The following is a 396-nucleotide window of genomic DNA, read 5'->3' on the forward strand; positions in this document are numbered from 1 at the left end:
CAAATGCGACAAGCTGAACTATCCAGTCCCCTTTCCAAAACTTAGGAAAATTCACTTCAAGCCATTGGTTCCCCAAGTGGGCGGTACCGCGCCCCTGACGGAGGTGGAAAGATCTTGGGGGGGAGGGGGAAGACATTAGAAGTTAACAAATAACATTTTGTTTTTAGTAAAATCTGAATGCCAAAATATGCACCTAGCACATCCATCCCATTAACAATAACAGTGAACACAATGAACTGCGTTATTCGAGAAAGTTGACTTACCCTTCCATATTGCTGACAAAGCTAAAACTGCTTAACAGATTGGATTATCATATTAGGTTTTATTTGTAAAACATGTCTTTGTGTTTATTCTTGCTTTCAGTATGAACCATACCCCCCAAAAAAGGTGTGTGTT

This window comes from Penaeus monodon, chromosome 20, assembly GCF_015228065.2.
Source record: "Penaeus monodon isolate SGIC_2016 chromosome 20, NSTDA_Pmon_1, whole genome shotgun sequence".
NCBI lineage: Eukaryota > Metazoa > Arthropoda > Malacostraca > Decapoda > Penaeidae > Penaeus > Penaeus monodon.